Below are 4,699 nucleotides of genomic sequence, written 5' to 3' on the forward strand. Positions count from 1 at the left end.
ATATATATATAAGTAGATGTGTGTTTATATTTGTATCTATGTATATATACATGTATATGTGTGTCTACATATATGATGATGGTGGTGATGATGATGCTAGCACTATATATAAATAAGCGTGTATATTGTTTATGAGTTATTTTTATAAACCATTTCACTTAAAAACCTACAAAAAGTTAAGGAGAGCACAAAAGGTTTGAATGTTATCTTTGTAATTGTCCTAATTATATTTTTTTAATTAGCTGACTGTAAAAATAAAGCTGTTAATTTCAAATGATATTTCGTTAGTTTATTGCATTCACATGCAAATGTGCAGTGACCAGCTTAATTAAAATTGATTACTTCAGTGTTCGGAGATGTAATTGCTGCTAATTAAATTGAAAATGAACATTAAGACAGCTAATCAGCTGTAAACTAGCAACATTGACATTTTCGCAAACCTGGTTTATTCTCTCTTTTGCGGACATTCTGTGGGCAACAAGTAAAAGAAAATAATTTTTATGTGACAGAAACATTTAGTACAAGAAACAGAACCGTACACACTTCATTTGATATTATTTTGTGTGTAAGGTGGTGAGGAGCTGGCAGAAATGTTAGCACGCCGGGTGAAATGCTTGGTGGTATGTCATCTGTCTTTGCATTCTGAGTTCAAATTCTGGCTAGGTTGACTATGCCTTTCAGCCTTTGCGGTCGATAACTTAAGTACCAGTTGCATACTGGGGTCTATCTAATTGACTGCTCCCCCAAAATTTCGGGCCTTGTGCCTAGAGTAGAAAAGAATATTATTTTGCATGACATCAGGGCATGTCTACACAAAAGCAGCTCTGTGTGAGACACATCGATTGGGGCTAGCCCTTCTCTGAATGTCTTAGCCATAGGATACCATGTTCACATCTACAAACAAAATAAGTTTGGGGAACAAACCAATCAAAACATGATGCAGACACAAATATTGTAAATATTATAAATGTGCATTTGAACGACTAAAGGTTGATAGAGTAGAACATTGTAATGTTGGTCCTAAGAACTCCTCTCAGACATTTGAATAGTTTGAATGTTAAAAGGATAAACCATTGGAGATGATGAAGTGGAAGTCTACAGGATTAAGATATATACAAAGATGTATTTTCAGACACCTCCAACCTCCAATAATAATAATAATAATAGTAATAATAATAATAGTAATAATAATAATAATAATAATAATAATAGATAACTTTCTAATGATTGCTAATGGTGGCATGAACATTTTTAATGTGGCTGGTTAACTGGCTTTTATCAAAACACCTCCTCTGCTTTCTTATCTTCAGTTGCAAATGTGCTAAGTACAATCTGTACAGATTAGAGTTTTAACTGATTACGTACAGAGATGGCCTCTGACCCATAACTTGGAGGGCCTTCAGTATTGCAGCAATTATCTCTAAATAGTCTGTGTGTGTGTGTGTGTGTGTAGTTTTCTATTCCATTATGGTAGGATCAACAAAAAAAAAACTACTCCATCCAATGAGAGATAAATATCATTTAATATATTTAAAATAAGTGTTACTAATAGTTTCTTACCATTTTTCACATGTTTAGGCAAATTTTTATAACATGCTATGTGGCTCAATGGCAAGAAACCATTAGTAGCTCTTATTCTAATACAGTGTACATTGAACTATATATATATATATATATATAAACGGTGGTGCTTCAGCATGGCCACGGCTCTCTAGCTGAAATTAGTAAAGAAAAAATATATATTCACTCGATGCTGTCTCCAGAACACATTAAGAAACACAGTTAAAGAAATCACACTATTAAAAAAAATCATTGATAATTCTTAAGGTGGTGCTCCAGCATGGCTGCTGCCAAATGACTGAAACATGTAAAAGAATAAAAGAATAAAATGCAGACTTAGTTGTGTGGTTAAGAACTTTGCTTTACAACCATGTAGTTCCTGGTTCAATCCCAGAATGACCCTTTGGGTGTCTTCTGCCACAGCCTCAGCTTGACCAATGCCCTGAGAATGAAATTGGGTCAACAGAAACTAAGAGGAAACTTGTTGAAATGTGTGAGAAGGGCCGGCCCTCTGAACCATCGACAAGGGCCTTTGAGAAGCATGGATGGATACAAAAATATGCACATACATATAAATGTATGTATATGCACACACACATACGACAGGCCTTTTTTTTTTCAGTTTCTATCTAGCAAATCCTCTCACAAGGGTTTGATCAACTTGGGGTTATAGAAGAAGAAACTTGCCCAAGGTTCCACATACCATGATTGAACTTGAAACCATGTATTTGGAAAGTGAACTGCTTAACCACACAGCCATGCTTGTAGCTATCTGTCTGTCTGTCTACCTGTAAATCTATCAACATATATATCTCTGTCTATCCCTCTCTCTGTCTATACAGCAACCATGTGTGTGTGGTTGATATATAGATAGAAAGGGAGATAATCCAACAGATATGATATATGTTGATAGATTTATAGGTAGACAGACAGATATGTTTGTGTATGATAAACATAATATGATAATGATGGTGATTGAATTGAAATTTCAAAGAATCGAAACCCAATTAGTGAAATAGAAATTCTTTCTCACTGATGCCATAATTTGATGCCAACTGAAAATAGCTGAAATATAATTGAACGATGACCCCATGTCACTCCAAATGTAACCATTTGAAGCAGTACTGCTATATGTTGTTTAAATTGCTCGTTTCAAAGAGAAGACCACTGGAATTGCTTTGGAGTGGTTTCTTCATCGTCAGTCTGTAATTGTAACCAGATTGTCTTCAAACAAACTAATCTACTTTGACCATTATTCAATTGGCTAGAATTAACCAGTCTGCTATATTTAGACATTTTGCTTGCTCTCTTTTATTCTCACATCATGTTTTCCAACTCAACGCTGTCTTTGAGTCTAATGCTGACCATTTATTCTGTGATCCGTGTCCAAAATAAGAAATTTGTTTCGGTGAGGTGAGTTGTGTGCCTTGAGTGTTGTTTGAAGGTAAGAAGTAATTAGGGAGGGATAGGGACTTCAGGGCTGATAATCTTAAACAATAAGTATTGTAGTAGTAGTAGTAGTAGTAGTAGTAGGAAGGTGGTAATAGTTGATGTGATTGTAGAGATGGTGGTAGTTAGAATAGCAGAGGTGGTTAGTGGTGATAAAAATGATTGCAGTAGTAGGTGATATTGGGAGCTGCTATTGAACAGTGAATGAGGTAAATATTGATTTCCAATTTTGGCACAAGGCCAGCAATTTTGGGGAGAGGGAAATACCTAATTAGTGTACCCTATGTACATGTGTGTACTTGTGCACACATGTATATATTAGAGACACATATATACATGTGCACACATACACTTTCAACACTGTGTCAATAATGCTGTTTATTTGCTTCAAAATTGTGTCAAAACTATAGTGATATGTTTGGCAGCTGATGATGAGAATGCATATATGTTATGCTTGATTGTGAATTTCTCATATCTTAGTCTTTTTATTCTAGGTTATCTTTCATTCTTGTAAAAAGCAAAGTGTTTGTTAATTCATAGTTTGTGGGGGATCACTTTCTTTGGTATTGTTTGGTTTTCTTCTTAGGTTCTCTAATTAGGTTTAGAGAATGCTTAAATATTGGTGTCTAGTTTGGGGAGGTTCTGTGGTATATAATTCAAGTCCTACTCTAAGATAATGTTGTATCGATAAGTTTGAGTGCATACTTCTTCAGTATTGTATATACTGCCTCTGGGTAAGTCTGTGTTGATAATGCTGTGAATAATGCTCTGCCAGTAAGATCATAGCGTTGACAATGTTACGTCTATAATGTTATTGACAAGGCTGTGTTAATAATGCTGTGTCAGCAAGTCTACATTATTGACAATGCTGTGTCAGCAATACTGTGTCACTGATAATACTGTGTGGATAATGCTTGAAGTTCCAATTACAACATTATTTTCTTACTTTGGTATTTTTTTCCCTCCCCAACAAATAACACACTGTTATAAATTAGTAAGATTCTTTTATTATTGATTCTTTGGTGTATTTATTTATTTATTTTATTTATTCTCTTCACTGCTGAATGTCTTCTTTCTCGTTCTTCTCTCTTTCTCAAAACCAAAGAGTAATTTGAAATCCATTAAATTAAATTCTTTGCAACAACTAACCAAGGATTAAGCACGATTCCATAGATGTCGTTCATGTCTGTTGTATCGACTTTTAGTTTCCAAATGAATGCTGTTTGGAAATGAAAACCATTTTCTCTGAAATCTGATTTCCAATGAGTACTCCTTTCCTTCTCTCCTTCTTCGTTACCCCTGATTATCTCAGCCATTTTGCCAGAAGATGGCTTTGATTGTCTGTGCCGTAGTTTTTACTTTTCTCTTCTCTTTTCTTCTTTCCTCTTCTGTCTTATTGTCTCCTCTTTTTTTTTTTTTCCTTTCTATTTCTTCATTTTCGTCTTCTGTTTTTGTTTTTTTCTCTTCTTCAATAAAAATTGATGTTGAAAGAAAACAAAATCAAAAGTAAGAAAAATGAAAAGGCAAAGAAAAAAAAGAGAAAAATCACTGAGTTTAAACAAAAATAATGAAAAAAAAAAAAAACAAGGAAAATGAAAATCTTTAATTTTATGATAGTTAAAAATGTTTTCATTCTTCTTTTGAAAGATGGTTGAAGAAAAAAAAAATAAAGAAAATAAGTAGGTAGGGG

At 33.9% G+C, this 4,699-nt stretch overlaps 1 protein-coding gene and 1 long non-coding RNA gene across 7 annotated transcripts in view; one reads left to right on the plus strand and one right to left on the minus strand.

The window, feature by feature from the left end:
* Positions 1 to 4,699, plus strand: part of LOC106871497 (pleckstrin homology domain-containing family A member 2) — a 151,710-nt gene that overhangs the window by 96,714 nt on the left and 50,297 nt on the right. The gene's annotated exons all lie outside the window — the stretch shown is intronic.
* Positions 3,368 to 4,699, minus strand: part of LOC128249890 (uncharacterized) — a 25,251-nt gene continuing 23,919 nt past the window's right edge. Inside the window, exon 3 of the long non-coding RNA XR_008266025.1 lies at positions 3,368 to 4,475. This is a non-coding gene — a long non-coding RNA (uncharacterized LOC128249890). The remainder of the gene's footprint in view (positions 4,476 to 4,699) is intronic.

The sequence above is a fragment of the Octopus bimaculoides genome, chromosome 18, assembly GCF_001194135.2.
Source record: "Octopus bimaculoides isolate UCB-OBI-ISO-001 chromosome 18, ASM119413v2, whole genome shotgun sequence".
Classification (NCBI taxonomy): Eukaryota; Metazoa; Mollusca; class Cephalopoda; order Octopoda; family Octopodidae; genus Octopus; species Octopus bimaculoides.